Source organism: Sciurus vulgaris, assembly GCF_902686455.1.
Source record: "Sciurus vulgaris genome assembly, chromosome: 4".
Taxonomy (NCBI): domain Eukaryota; kingdom Metazoa; phylum Chordata; class Mammalia; order Rodentia; family Sciuridae; genus Sciurus; species Sciurus vulgaris.
In genome coordinates this window covers 65704696-65720442 of record NC_136464.1, presented here as the reverse complement: position 1 = coordinate 65720442, position 15747 = coordinate 65704696, and the positions used below count along the sequence as shown (strand labels likewise).

The window sequence follows — 15747 nt, the reverse complement described above, 5'->3', positions numbered from 1 at the left end:
GAAGTATCCTTTCATTTTATATACATATATTTACATACATGTCTTCTCTGATTCACTCAGATTTTTTAGATCTTTTATTTTCTTACACACACACACCCCACAGAATATGTATACTACATAGATACTAAAAGAAATGTAAATCATATGTTATTAAAAATAAGCTATGCAATCTTTTATTTTTACAAATGGGAAAACAGAAGCCCAGGAATGAAGTGAGATTTGCACATCAAATGTTCATGACAGAGCAGGACTAGCACCCAAGTTTTCTGACTTATAGAGCCATAATGGACTTTTTGTTTGTTTGGATAATTTTATTTAGATCCTTATGCTTTATTCACTGTATAACAAATTACTTCAAAATATAACAGTTTGAATTTCAAACATTTATTATCTCACTGTGTCAGTAGGCCAAGAGTCCAAGCATAGTTTAGCTGGGTCTATCTAGTTCAATATCTTTTATCGAGTTCTTGCAATTTGTAGTTTTATCTCAAGAATCATATTGGGAAGGATGCACTTGAGTTGCTACCATGTATTTTTTGGAAGGCCTCTGGTCCTTTCTACAAGATCACAATATCATCTCCAAAGGACTACTCTCTTTTTTTGGAGCAAGTAATGGGGGTTGGGTGAAAGAGAGAGAGAGAGAGAAGTCCAAGACAGCATGTCAGTCTTTTAAAACCTTGAAAGTTAACTTTTTATCAGTTCCATCATATTCTGTCCTTAAAAGTGGGCCACCAAATGAAACCCTGCACTCAAAGAAGAGAATTACACAAGAGTGTGAATGCCAAGAGGCCAGAATCACAAGGGATCATCTTCAAGCCTACAACACAACCTTACATTCAGGAGGAAATGATAGTGGAATCACTCTTTGCTGACATTCTCTTTTTAGTCAGAGAAGAAGGAACCTATTGATCATGGAAGAGGTGGAGACTTATACTTCTACATAATAACACACTTTGATCTTCTATGAAGTGACCATGAAGCTCTAATTTTAGGATTGCAGAAACACTGTTTAACTCTATTCTCCTCTGCACACATATGCCTGGACATATCCTCTCACCAGAAGATATTTTAAGGGAAAAATAACCCATATCAAGGAAGACTTTTAATTTCAAAGAGCTTTCTTTCATCTGGAATGGTTATCTGATACAATCTTTCACATGGTCCTTAGAACAAATACATGAAGAGAATATGTGACTATCAAACTCAATAAAATGAAATTAGGAAACCATTAAAAGCAATATATATATATATATATTTATCCTTTTTTGTCTCTGTAAAAAAAATTGTGTGATCTTCAATAAAACCCTGTGAGCTATGTAATACTGTTATGCTATTCAAGAGAAAGGGAGATCTGAAAATTTGCTCAGTATCATGCATCTTCAATTGACTCTCAACCTTATTCGATAGGGCAGCAAAATTAGATCCATGTAATCTATATGTCTCTGAACCCAATAAGAGAGAGACAAGAAAAAAGACTGAGATGGGTAGAAATCTTCAGGCCTTCACTGCATAATTGGACACTCCTTAAGCCACTTTGAAAAGATCACTTTTTATAGAGACTACTAGAGGGAGAAGGAAAAAAATGTAATTTCACATGGGGTTTAGAATAAGTCCTGTGAATCTCTAAAACTTTGTTGGAGATGTTAGACTATAGAACGAACTATACTTAAAAGCTTCAGGCTTTTCTCTGATTCTCCTTTTATATGATTTGTGGATATAAAGTCATTATGCAGATGTTCTCTGCATTGAAAGACCACTTTGATAAACCTTGGAAGTTTTTCAAAGATAAAACAAAATTGAAAATAGTGATTCAAAAATTGTGGACCCAAAGCTGAACCCTTCTCCATAATGATGTAAAAAGCTGTTTTCATTTTAGGATTTTATTCCACAGTATTATTCTTTCCTTAGGAACAATATTTTTTTCCAAGTTAAAATTTAGATTGATTCATTTTGAAAAGTATTGATAATACTTACATGATGGATATGCGTTCTTGTCCCGTTACTGGGGAACAGTCAAAAAGACCCAGGGGACTGAAGGTATGAAGGCGTTGTTTTCATATGCAGGCATTCTGGAAGGGATTGAACTGGAATTTTTAAAGCTCAACTTTTTTTTATGGAAGTACCACATGTGGTGTTCTCTAGAATGAATAAACCAGAATTTGCAAAAATGTATTGATGTTCTCTATTGTGCTAATGTCAAAAGATGTGGAGATTCAGACATTAAGGTCTAATTTATGTGGAACATAGTGGGAATTGTTCTGAAATGAATGGACTTCCTTGGTGTCAATCATTCCCAGAAGAAAGGCTATCTTCCCATGAGGGAGCGGAAGGATCCTGATATACCTCTTATTGTTAACAACTAGAAAACTGGATAAAATATGCAAAACAACTGTTTGCAGCCATTGTAGAAGAGACAATGCAGGACTACACTTTCTAAAAGAAGGTAAACAAATGAAGTGAACTCTACAATGCCCTAGCTTTATTCCTGTAGGCCTTTTAAAACCATGGCCCATGGAATGAAAATCCAGACATGTGGCAGGTGGAACCCGGGGCCCAGGGTTACACCATGTACATCCAAAGATGGCGACTGGCAGAGAGCAAACAGCATTCTGAATATGCATGGAGAAAGGCAGAACGCATTTACAATTGGCTGTATTATAATCAGTTCAGCTGCCTAGCACGTGGACAGATATACTTTGTATGTATGCTCTAGCGAGTGATCGCTTGACCTTTAACAGGATTGGATGGACATATCTGGTTACAATTGCTTATGCATGAGACTGCTTATATATTGAGGGTGTTATTTGAATAAACAGAAAGCTGCTTCATGAACTTCTAAAGAGTACGTGTCTTCTGTCCTGCTGGTTGGGCGAAAGCGCGAGAAGCGGCTTTCCGTAAGCGGAGCCACTTGGAGCAGCCGGGCAAAGAAGCCTCGGTCTTTCATAAGAGCAGCACGAGCCGCTTGAAGCAGCCGGTCAGCAAACAGCAGCGGTCTTCCGCACAGACATAGTCCAGAAGTTTATTGAATAAGAGATACAAAGATTGGTGTTCAGAGAAGCTCAGGTGTTTAGAATATGAAAGGGAGATAACAGAATAGGGATACATGCAGAGAAATGTTTCCTGAATTTCGTGCATCTGTCCTTGTGGAACAATATAGTCTTCACATACTGAAAGACCAAAGGAAAAATACTACTCATATGTATAATATTAAAAAGTCAATCTCATAGAAGTAGAAAGTAGAATTGCTAGAGGATAGAAAGGGTAGGGGGGATGGGGAGAATCTGGCCAATGAGTAAAAAGTTATGGTTAGATAGGAAGAATAAGTTCTAATGTTTAATTACAAAATAGGGTAACTATAATCAATTTTGTACATTTTGAAATAACTAGAAGATTTTGAATGTCCCTACTACAAAGAAATGAAAAGCATTTGAGGTGATGGATATGATAATCACCCCGATTGGGTCATTACATAATGTATACATGTATTAAGACATCACATGATATACATCAATTTAAAATAAATCTTAAAAAGACAGTTTGAAGAGACAGAGTAAACACCAGAACTAGATTTTGATATAGCAGAGGAGGAGGAATTATTGGATTAGAAATCTAAAACAATTATGGATATGTTAGTGGTTCTGGTGGAAAAAAGTAGAGAATATGGAAGACTGAATAATTTATGTATGCAGAGAGATGGAAACTCGATATTGTTAAAATGTCAGAAAGAATCAAAAGTAAGTGATAGAAAAAAGACCATTGTAGCAGAAATGAAGAATGCTTTTAATGGGCTCATCAATAGATGGGACACAGCTGAATCAATGGTGTTGAAGAAGTCAAGAGAAACTTCCCAACATTGAAGTGAAAAGAGAAAAAAAAAAAAAAAAAAGAACAAAAGAGAAAGAATAGAATATCTAAGAATGGTGAAGCAACAACAAAAGATATAAGTATGTATAATAAAATGCCAGAAGAAAAAGAAAGGGAACTTAGGATATAATTGAAATAATGATGACTGAGAATTTTCTAAGGAGCTGTGGAGGTTAGCAGTGGGCAAACTATATCTTATTGTCTTTTACTTGATAATGGAGTGTCAAAAGGTGCTAAATTTCTTATTCTCAATACCAGTAAAAGAAACACCTTAGATCAGATTGTGAAGGATGAATGATGAATGTGTAGTTCATCATAAAGATGATGAACTAAAGCCCTATAGGAAATCACTCTCTGACAACTAGGACTCCTAGTTGGTGATGTTTGTGGTTATCCAGGGGAAGAATTCTAGCCCTTGATGACGGGACAGAAGTACAATGAGGTAATGGCCATCTATCTGCTCCTGGCTACAAAAGATCTGAGCTGGAGGGTTACACCAATACCCTGAAGTTCTAGCCTTCAGCTGATCTGACCAACATGACCATTCTTTTCCTATCCCTTTTTGTACAGTACCAGGAGTTTGCCAACTTCCCGCAGTGGAGTTTGAGCAGCCCGCTGTTCCTACCTTTAATTTCTACAATAAATATACTCAGAGGAAGAATGAAGATCCTTAGGAGGATCAAGAGTCAGAACAGAATATCAGCAGCATGGTCAAAATGCCTTTCAACCCTTTTCCTGGTCTCAAGGGGAAGAGGAAAGAAGACCACCCTGTCTTCCTTCTAGGTCATGATCTCTTTACCTGCACAAGTCTGAGCTGGATTTCTCTGCTTTTGAAAAGGCCCAAAGTTGGATAGAATTCCATTCAGAGTTCCCTCCAGGTCTTTTGCTTTTACTACAAGTCTCCCCAACTCACCTTGCCTGTCAGGAATCTGAGCACCTTGGTATAGTCCACCAGGCCTGAGCTGTGCCTCATGGAGTAAGTACCCAGCACGTCCCTGTGGCTTTCTGCTCTTTCCACAACGTCAGCAGCAGTGACTGGGTTCCAGAAGGAATAAATATTTCCTGGAACATATCCAAAATAAACTCCATCCACTCTGGGTAGCTCTACTAAAACCAGTAGAATTTGCCTAATGTGACTTCAGTCGCCCCTTGGACCGGGAAGTACTTCAGTGTATTTTCCTTCAAGTTTACACGAAGACATCTGTTATTTCAGGTTTCATAGAAGGAATCTGAAAACAAAGACCAAGTGAGGACTCGCAAATGCCATGCCCACTACAGTTTATGTGGAGAATGAAGGTCACGACCTCATGGAGTTCAACCTGATGATAGAAGAGATACGCTAAGTATTTGACACAATCAGATGCCAGTGAAGACTGAACCAAAAATACATACTGTTGTGCATTCCAGGGCTAAAAGGACTTTGACCAATAAAGGATGGAGGTGTGCAAATTCAAAATACAGTATTTCAACAAGATTCAAACTAACCAATGTCTGGTACTTAATGACCTTCAAAAGCATTGCCTCCAAAAAAACTAAGTTGCTTTTTCTTAAAATGTTTCCACAAACCTTCTGAGGAGAAGAGGATGGGTTGACTGGTGGTATCTGCTATTGGTCATTCCTAATTTTCCAAACCCAATGTTAGAGACTGTACTAGAGTCTTCCTCTGGGACACTTTCCTTACCTCTTCCCTTCTCCATCTCTTTTGTATTTGTATGGAGGATAGATGGTTATGTAGAAATAAAGACAATCCACATGAGAATCAACAAACTCTTCAGTGCTAGCTGTAGCAAAGTAGTCAGTCACCATTACTTTCTATGGGCAGAGACTGCAAGGTCAGTAAGAGAGAAGGAAAGGTTTATAGTGGTAGAAAAAAGGGAAGACATTAGGTGTGTCCTGGTTTATTGCAAATATTCTCAAAATGCTCAAATATTCAATGGAAACATGAGTCATAATGCAATGATGAATAGAACATACAAGTGAGAAACAAATAGGACTAATAAGAGAGGAAAAATAGAATATCTCAAATGAAAATTCTACCAGTCTGTTTTTTTTTTTTTTTATTGTAAACAAATGGGGAACAACTTGTTTCTCTGTACGTGAAGTAGGGGCATACCATTTGTGTAATCATACATTTACATAGGGTATTGGTGTTTGCTTCATTCTGTTATTTTTTCCTTCCCCCCACCCACCCCTCTTTTCCCTCTATACAGTCCCTCCTTCCTCCATTCTTGCCTCCCCCCCCCCATTATGCATCATCATCTGCTTATCAGAGAGATCATTCATCCTTTGGTTTTTTGGGATTGGTTTATCTCACTTAGCATGATATTCTCCGACATCATCTATTTGCCTGAAAATGCCATAATTCTATTATTCTTTATGGCTGCATAATATTCCATTGTATATATGTATATACACCACAGTTTCTTTATCCATTTATCTATTGAAAGGCATCTAGGTTGGTTCCACAATCTGGCTATTGTGAATTGAGCAGCTATGAACATTGATGTGGCTGCATCACTGTAGTATGCTGATTTTAAGTCCTTTGGGTATAGGCCAAGGAGTGGGATAGCTGGGTCAAATGGTGGTTCCATTCCAAGTTTTCTAAGGAATCTCTACAGTGCTTTCCAGAGTGGTTGCATTAATTTGCATCCCTACCAGCAATGTATGAGTGTACCTTTTCCCCATATCCTCGCCAACACCTATTGTTGCTTGTGTTCTTGATAATCGCCATTCTAATTGGGGTGAGATGGAATCTTAGGGTGGTTTTGATTTGCATTTCTCTTATTACTAGAGATGTTGAACATTTTTCCATATATCTGTTGATTGCTTGTAGATCTTCTTCTGTGAAGTGTCTGTTCATTTCCTTAGCCCATTTGTTGATTGGATTATTTGTATTCTTGGTGTAGACTTTTTTGAGTTCTTTATAGATTCGGGATATTAGCGCTCTATCTGAAGTATGATTGGCAAAGATATTCTCCCACTCTGTAGGCTCTCTCTTCACATTACTGATAGTTTCCTTTGCTGAGAGAAAGCTTTTTAGTTTGAATCTATCCCAGTTGTTGATTCTTGCTTTTATTTCTTGGGTTATGGGAGTCCTATTAAGGAAGTCTGCTCCTAAGCCAACAAGTTGAAGGTTTGGACCTACTTTTTCTTCTATAAGATGCAGGGTCTCTGGTCTGATTCCGAGGTCCTTGATCCATTTTGAGTTGAGTTTTGTGCAGGGTGAGAGATAGGCGTTTAGTTTCATTCTGTTGCATATGGAGTTCCAGTTTAGCCACCACCATTTGTTGAAGAGGCTCTCTTTTCTCCATTGCATGTTTTTGGCACCTTTGTCTAGTAAGAGAAAACTGTATTTATTTGGGTTTGTGTCTGTGTCCTCTATTCTGACCAGATGGGTTCTCAGCCGAGTTCTACAAAACCTTTAAAGAACAGCTCATTCCAATACTCCTCAAAGTATTCCATGAAATAGAAGAGGAGGGAACCCTCCCAAACTCATTCTATGAAGCCAATATCACTCTGATACCTAAACCAGACAGAGACACATTGAGGAAATAAAATTCACACCAATATCCTTAATGAACATTGACACAAAAATTCTCAACAAAATTTTAGCAAATTGCATAGAAAAATATATTAAAAAGATAGTGCACCATGATCAAGTGGGTTTCATCCCAGGGATGCAAGGTTGGTTCAACATTCAGAAATCAATAAACGTAATTCACCATATCAACAAACTTAAAGTCAAGAATCACAGGATTATTTCAATAGATGCAGAAAAAGCATTTGATAAAATACAGCACCCCTTCATGCTCAAAACACTAGAAAAAATAGGGATAGTGGGAACATTCCTTAACATTATAAAGGCCATTGATGCTAAGCCCATGGCCAATATCATTCTAAATGGTGAAAAACTGAAAGCATTCCCCCTAAAAACTGGAACAAGGCAGGGATGCCCTCTTTCACCACTTCTATTCAACATTGTCCTCAAAACTCCTGCCAGAGCAATTAGACAGCCCAAAGAATTTAAAGGAATACAAATAGGAAAGAAAAACTCAAACTATCCCTATTTGCTGATGACATAATTATATATTTAGAGGAACCAGGAAATTCCACCAGAAAACTTTTAGAACTCATAAGTGAATTCAGTAAAGTAGCAGGATATAAGATCAATGCTCATAAATCTAATGTTTTTTTATATGTAAGTGATGAATCTTCAGAAAGTGACGTTGTGAAAACTACCCCATTCACAATAGCCTCGAAGAAAATAAAATACTTGGGAATCAATCTCACAAAAGAGGTGAAAGACCTCTACAATGAGAACTACAGTACTCTAAAGAAAGAAATTAAAGAAAGCCTTAGAAGATGGAAAGCTCTCCCATGTTCTTGGATAGGCAGAATTAAGACTGTCAAAATGGCCATACTACCTAAAGTGCTATACAGATTCAATGCAATTCCAATTAAAATCCCAAAGACGTACCTTACAGAAATAGAGCAAGGAATCATTAAATTCATCTGGAAGAATAAGAAACCCAGAATAGCTAAAGCAATCCTTAGCAGGAACAGTGAAGCAGGGGGTATCACAATACCAGACTTCAACTAGTCTGTTTTAATAGCACATTAGACACAGCAGAGGAAGGTGTGAGTGTGAAAACACAGCAGCAAACACTGCCCAAAGTGAAGCATGAGAAGGAGGAAGGAAAACGGTAAGCTTAATAAACAACAGACCAACAATTAAGTGGTCTAACAAAATTGTACTTAGAGTCCCATAGAGAAGAGATGGAGAGGACAAAAAATATTTTGAGGAAATAATGGTCAAAATATTCCATATTTGATGAAACCTATAAATCTACAAATTCAAGAAACCAAATGAATACCATACAGGACAGACGGACAGACACACACACACCCAAAGCACACATAATCAAACTGCCAAGCATTAGTGATAAAGAGAAATCTTAAAAACAGTGAGAGAAGAGTCAATGTTATACAAAGGGAACAATAATAAGAATGGTTGCTGACTTTTTGTGAGAAACAATCTAAGCCAGAGGGCAACAGCACCTTTAAAGTACTGAAAGAAAACACTGTCACCCTATAGTTTTATATAAAGAAGTGATAGCCTTTATCAAAAAATGGAAGATGAAATTTTCCAGAAAAACAAAAGATGTGTACTATAAGAAATGTTAAGGAAAATTCTGCAGACCGAATGAAAATATCAGATTAAATTTGGATCTATACAAAGAAATAATACTGCAAATGACAAACGTGGATATATAACAAAGGCCTTTTTCTAATTTTGATTTTTTTATATAGTAATTTACTATTTAAATCAAACTTAATGTATTGTAGGATTTCTAATGCATGTAGAGCGAAATGTTTGACAAAAATAATGTGTAAGATGCAATGGAGAATTAAAGGATACTGATGTCAGGTTTTTTTACATTATACATATTAGTAGTAAGATACTCAAAGATAGACTATGACAAGTTACAGTGGATTTGTAGACTACAGAACAAGCCCAAGACATAAAAATAAAATGTAGAGCTCATAACGGCAAAAAAGAAGAAACCACAAATTGTAATTAATATGAAAGGAGGCATGAAAAGGAAGAAAGATACAAAGAATAAAAGAGATAAAGACATATCAAGTAGCAAAATTTGAATCAAACTTTGGTAATTTCTTTTAATATAATGTTCTAAATAATCAGAAAGAGATTATGGGATTGAATAAAAGTTAGACCACTTCATATTTATATGTGGTCTATAAGAAATGCACTCGAGCCATTTAAAAGGCAAGATAAAAATAAAAGAACAGAAATTATATACAAACACTGTAAGAAAGTCAAAGTGACTATGTTAGTACCAGGCAAGGAAGGCTTCCGAACACAAACATTATAAGGGCTAAAACGAGATTTTTTTAATAATGATAAACAAAAATTCAGTCTTAAACATGTGTGTACCTAAAATCATATACAAAATTCAGGGAGCAAAAACTGAAAGAACGAAATGACAAATTTATAATAATCTCTAGTAATAGAGATTTCAAAACTTCCTTAAGAGAAGAATACAAAAGCATCAATAGATATTAGAAGACAATACTATGAGCAAACTTGCCTAACTATACTATGCGGAACACACCAGGCACACTTCACTCAACAACAGCACAATGAACATTCTCTGAAAGTAAACGTGAAGCATTTTCCAAGAAAATTTCTACTCTGGGTAATAAAACAAACATCAACTAATATAAAAAAATTGAAATCTGATCACAATGATATTAAGCTAGAAATCAATAACAAAGTAATATCAGGAAAATCCTTTGATACTTGAAAATTTAGCCACACATTGCTAATTTACATATAGTTAAAGGAAGAAATCACAAAGGAAATTAGAAAATATTTTTTACTGAATAAAAGCACAACATGTCAAAATTTGTGTGAGGCAGCTAATGCACTCCTTTGAGGGAAATTTAAAGCTTTAAATACTTACTAGAAATGGAAAAAAAAATCTAAAATCAATTACCTATGCTTCTACTTTATGGGTACAGGAAAAAACCAAACAAACAAGCAAACCAAAAAAGGAGGATAGGAAAACAAAGCAAACTCAGTAAGGGTGAAATATAAAGAAAATAAAAAGAAATTAAAAAAAAAAAGAAATAAAAAAAAGTTCCAGTGGGAGACTTTCATGAATTCTGAGAGCAGCCATAGCTTATGTAGCCTGGCATTTCTTAAGGTTGCTATTCTTGTCTGCTCTTTCTTGTCTAACTTAAGAGCTATATCTTGGCCTCCATGGTCAGGAGAAGCTAGATGATTTCAACATGGCAAGACATCTGCAGAGAAATGCCAGTGTGCCCAGATGGCTGAAATGGAAACTATAATTAGGGCAGATATAAGTTCATAGAAACATTTCCTGGAAATGGCTAGAAATATAAGGACAAGGAAACCTGGGAAAATATTGTACTTTCTATAGTCAGGTAGGCTCAGGACTCTAAGATTTGAGAATTAATAAAATCTTACCCCATTATCTAATGTGGAATATTTGAGTCAATAATTTTTGTAAACCTATTTATTTTCTCTGTGGTTAAGAATGAGCATCATTATGAATTTTCTCTGAGGGAGATTCAAGATGGCAGATTAGAGGTAGACTGCATTCCTCACTGCATCCATGGCTCTGATCCAAGTAGCAGGAACAATGCTTCTCTGTGAAGAGGTCAAAAAAAGGATTTTACTGAAATTCAGTATTGGAGTTAGAGTGTCTTAGAGACTCAGAAATTTGGTTACATTAACCAAAGAAGGAGTGCATTGGAGTCAAGCTGGTTGCAGGAGCTATAGCAGTGCTGGTTCTCCTCAGAGGAGGGATAACACAGACAGAAATACAACAGACAGATTTGGTGCAGAAAAACCTGAGATCAGAAAAGCAGCCTAAACTTAGCTGATTCAGATGTTGCACTGTGAATTGGTGTTTGAAAAGTGCTGTTTCTCAACTGGCCTTGGAGAGCTGAGATAGGAGTCATGTCAAAATGGCCACACTGTGGCTACTGCTGCAGAGCCAGGAGATCATAGCAAACTGTCATACTGTCCTGGCAAGTGTCTACCAGGTGGCCTAGGGTATAGTTAGCAGAACTTGAGTGCAACAGGCACAGAGAAGGTTATACCTAGGGGGATGCAGAAAAGTGAAGGGTGCCCAACTCGCTTTATCTTTGAGGCTGGTAGCTCCCATCACCAGCTGAATTGGGTTGGGAATCTGAACAGGTGAGTGACATCTTTGGGATTGGTTACTGTAGTAGTATGGAATTTACTCCTGAAGTCCATATTGCCATATTGCCTTGTTTCTTCATATATCTTATGTTTCTATGTTGAGATTTGCACACCTGTCGGAGCAGATATCTCTTCCACTTTTATGTGAGGGACTTCTCTTGATGTTTATTTGGGTGTTGCTTTGTTGGGTAGTGTTGAGTTTAATTCTAATTGGAATTTGTAGGGTCTTCTCCCTGTGGCTTATTTTGCTGTGATTAGTGGATTTTGACACAATGCATATTCTATCAATGCCTGAGAGACAACTTTCTCTGTATTTTCCACAAGAGTGGGGACCCTCTGGTAATTCAGCTTGGTGTGATATAAACAGCAGAGTGTGTGTGTGGGGTGCATCCTCTCTGGTTATTATTACAATGGAAGTAGAGGCCCCTAGTAGGTGGTGGAGGTTTCCACTGTTAATATTGACTCTGTTGCTTGAAAGCGATTCTGATACTGGCTGTTTTAATCACAGTGAAGGGCCTAAAGCTTTTAACTTCTGTTTAAACACTTGTGCAGTGTGATGTAGGGAGGTGAAGATCAGGATCGGAGTTCTCCCTCTATGACACTCACATTCGGTTTTTCAGTGATGTGTGGTCTGATAAGATGTGGGAACTAAAAATAATAAGGACCCTTGTTGGTGTGATGCCCACAATAGTTGTCATTTATCTTTATTGTTACTATGGAGGTTAACTGTGCAGAGTGGGACATCAGGACTCCCTCTCCTGCAAGCAGTGCCCACTTGCAACTGTATCAACAGATGGGGGGATTTGAGCTGAAGTATCTGTAAGATTTGAACAAGACGAGGTCATGGTTGGAGCTGGATGCAATCCATCTCAGCTAGACTGGGAGTGTAGCTCAGTGAACAGAGCACTTTCCCAGTGTGTGTGAAGTTCTGAGTTCCATCCCTACTACCACAAGAAGAAAGGAAAACGGTGATTAAAAATAATAAAACAGTGACAATAAGGTTTTAGTCAGTTTTTTGTTTGTTTGTTTGTTTGTTTGTTTGTTTTGCTGTGACTAAAGGATCTGACCAGAACAATTTTAAGGGAAGAAAAGATTGAGGGTTCTCAGTTTCAGAGTTCTCAGTCTATAGAAGTTGGCTCTATTCTTTGGGGCTCGAGATGAGGCAGAACATCATGGTGGAAGAGTGTGGCAGAGGGAAGCAGTTCACCTGGTGATCAGGAAGCAGAGAAAAAGAGACTCCACTGGTCAGAAACAAATATATATCCTCAAGGCACGCCCCAATTCCCACCTCCTCCAGCCACACCCTACCACTTCAGTTGCCACTCAGTAATCCTATCAGGAATTAATTCCCTGATTGGGTTAAGACTCTTACAAACCAATCATTTCTTCTCTGAACTTTCTTGCATTGTCTTACATGTGAGCTTCTGGGGGACACCATATCCGAACCATAACAAGTAATGACAAAAAGTAAAGGGTAAAAATACAGAATAAAATAATGATAAAAGAGAAAAATTAAAGTTAATAAAGGAAGCAGGAAAACTTAAAAAGTTGAGAAACAGAAAATAAGAACAATTAAAGAAGAAATGAAAAAAGAAAATATAAACGAAAAATAGAAAGCAGTTTAAGAGCTATACACTGTCTACACCATCTAATTCTTTTTAGTATGGTGTTTGCCATGTGACTAGCAGAAATGATGTGTGTTTGAATGCAGTTGGAGTCCCTCTCAGCTGCTTTTCACACTGGAATGAACGAGCACAGAATGCAGAACTCACTAAGCAGTGTTTCCCTCCATGGCTTGTTAGCTTACACACTCTGATGGGGCCAATGCTGTCTTTGCAGTGTATTAATGAGTCAGAATGGAATGAGGAATTTCACTAAGTTGAAATTCTCTCCAGAGTTTTCTGTGCTGAGTACTTTGAGGACAAAGTCAATCTTGGTGCTGTAATCTGTTAACTAGTTAAAGTGGCATACCTAACTTGCTGAGCAAAGATTCTCTCCAGAGCTCCCTGGACTGCATACTTCAAAAGCAGGACAAATGCTGGGGTGCATCTTTGGGTCTTCCTGTCAGTGGAGAGAGGCCATTGAACTGAAAAAAATCTGAGCTGGGATATTGGTGATGGGTTCTTTGTGATTTGCAGCCCATGACCACAGAATCCCCAAATTTTAGTTTCTGTGAGAAATCACATGTGATTGTTCTCTCACCCAGGCTCTGATATCAGGTTTCCAAACCCCCATTTTTTAAAAATAACTTATTTATTTTGAATGATTACACACAAATGGGGTAAAACTTATTTCTCTGGTTGTACATGAAGTAGAGTCATATCATTTGTGTAATCATACATGTACATAGGGAAATGATGTTTGTCTCAATCTGCTATTTTTCCTTCCCCCACCCTCCCACCCCTCTTTCCTCTATACAATCCATCCTTCCTCCATTCTTGCCTCCTTCCTACTCCCCATTGTGTATCATCATTTGCTTATCAGAGAGATCATTTGTCCTTTGTTTTTTTGGGATTGGCTTATCTCACTTAGCATGATATTCTCCAACTTCATCCATTTGCTTGCAAATGCCATAATTTTATTCTTCTTTATGGCTGAATAATATTCCATTGTGAAAAGGTACACTCATACATTGCTGGTGGGGAAGTAAATTAGTGTAGACACTGTGGAAAGAAGTGTGGAGATTCCTTAGAAAACTTGGCATGGAACCACTATTTGACCCAGCTATCCCACTCCTTGGCCTATACCCAAATGTCTTAAAATCAGCATACTACAGAGATACAACCACATCAATGTTCATAGCTGCTCAATTCACAATAGCTAGATTGTGGAACCAACCTAGATGCTCTTCAATTGATGAATGGATACAAACCCCCATTTTATAAGAAAGTGTTGTCTTCCCTCCACATCATAGTCTACTCTTCCTACCACATAGAATCCTTAGGGTATTTTTGCCAGTCACTCCTCTGGGCCCAAATTATCTCACAAGGCAGCTCCCTGCTGAGTGAGTGTAAAAAAGAGACTGCTGGATTTCAGAGATAGAAAAGTGCAGGGGTTTCTGACTCCCAGGGCAGTAGCTCAAATAGTAAGACCTTTCCCAAGATGACTTCCAATTACAGGGACATGTGAACACACAGGGAAATTCAGGGAACTTCTCCACCTCAAACTCTCTATGTAGGTCCCAGGTCTCATGTTTGTGTAGTCTATATGTGTGTTGTCCTTTTATAGCTAAACAAAATACCTAACAAGAACAACTTGGAGGAAAGTTTATTTTGGATCATGGCTTTAAAGGTTCAGTCCATGGGTGACTGATTCCCTTACTCTGGGTCTAAAGTGAGGCAGAACATCATGACAGAATCTACAGCCATACCACCCTGAACACACCTGGTCTCATTAGAACATCATAGTGGAAGGATATGGTGGAGGAGAGCTGCTCAGTTCATGGCAACCGGGAGGCAGAGAAAATGAGAGAAGACATAGTCCAAGGCAATGCCCAGTGATCTACTTCCACCAGCCATGCTGCATCTGCCTACTGTTATCACCCAGTAATGATTAACATTATTAACTCTCAAAAATGGATTAATTCATGAATGAGGTAACAGTTCTCATACTCGAATCATTCCACCTTTCCCCATTGTTACATTGCCTAACACACGAGTTTTTTGGGTGACGTCAAAGATCTAAAACAAACCATAACAATATGGTTGGAAGGTATCAGATTCTGTGCTTGTGAAGATTACCAGGGGCACTCTCCTTCCCTGTCAAGCTGCCAGTCATTTAGTGCTGGGGCACTCTCTTTCTCTTATTATTCCAATATTCAGAATCTCTGGGTTTCATCTGGTCAGTGATTCTACATTTGAACTCCTGTGCTCTCCTACAGCCACCTACCTCAACATGCAGCCACATGCCTGTGGTTTTGCTTTTATCTCATGGAGAATCAGCAAGTGCTGGATGCTTTTAATCCAACATATTGAATCTTCTATGGTCATTTTTAGGTTATAAAAATTCTTCCATAAGAACCCTGGGGCTTTTGATTTTCAGTACAAGCACTTTCCCATGTATTAGTTTCTTCTCCACCAAGGTTAATAGTATCCAATAAATTGAATTATTGGTAAGTCATTTATTCAGCA

At 37.6% G+C, this 15747-nt stretch overlaps 1 long non-coding RNA gene across 2 annotated transcripts in view; it reads right to left on the bottom strand.

Annotated features, from left to right (window-relative positions):
* LOC306659102 overlaps window positions 1-15101 on the bottom strand; it is a 72211-nt gene extending 57110 nt beyond the window's left edge. For both annotated transcript variants that reach the window (XR_013763207.1, XR_013763208.1), the window contains exon 1: window positions 15002-15101. This is a non-coding gene — a long non-coding RNA (uncharacterized lncRNA). The remainder of the gene's footprint in view (window positions 1-15001) is intronic.
* Between the last annotated feature and the right edge of the window lie 646 nt (window positions 15102-15747).